The following is a 713-nucleotide window of genomic DNA, read 5'->3' as shown; positions in this document are numbered from 1 at the left end:
GATTAGGGAGGTAGGTCAGGTGTTTCTCACGGGTTGGTGCAGACTCGATGGGCTGAAGGGCCTCTTCTGCACTGTGATATTCTGAGATCCCTCCCTAACAGCACTGGGGGTGTATCTACACCACATGGACTGCAGCGGCTCAAGAAGGCAGCTCACCCCCACCTTCTCAAGGGGCAACTAGGGATGGGCAATAAATGCTGGGCCCAGCCAGTGAAGCCCACATCCCATGAAGGATGTGCTGCTCCCATGTGAGTCTCTACATTATAATGTCGGTGATACTAGTTCCCCAATATTAACCCTTACTGTCCCAAACACCCTCACTCTGCACTGAAAGACACTGTAAACATGTAAATCCTCCTTCTCCCCGCCCCCAACATCACCAGGCATTTTTTTCATTCGCTGAAACCCCACCAACCAATTGCAGCTCGCCATATTCCCTGAAACGCTCTAGTCCGATCCCTGCGTCGCCATTGGTCAGTGCTCGAAGCGTTATTGGTGAAACGAGCTGTCAATCTAAGAGCATGTACGTCCGATTGGCCGAGTGGGCAAGAGCGCTATTGGCGGAGGCAGCTGGCGTTGAGCGAGCTCTTACTGGAGAGGGCGGAACGGACAGCGGCTCTTTATTGGTTCACGGCGATGTCAATCAAATGGAAGGGCAGTCTAATTGGCGAAGTGGGCACGATCGCCCCGCCCCATGGGCGAAAGGCGCTGTC

The sequence above is a fragment of the Cetorhinus maximus genome, unplaced genomic scaffold (genome assembly GCF_964194155.1).
Source record: "Cetorhinus maximus unplaced genomic scaffold, sCetMax3.hap1.1 HAP1_SCAFFOLD_215, whole genome shotgun sequence".
NCBI lineage: Eukaryota > Metazoa > Chordata > Chondrichthyes > Lamniformes > Cetorhinidae > Cetorhinus > Cetorhinus maximus.
Note: the sequence above shows the minus strand (reverse complement) of the source record.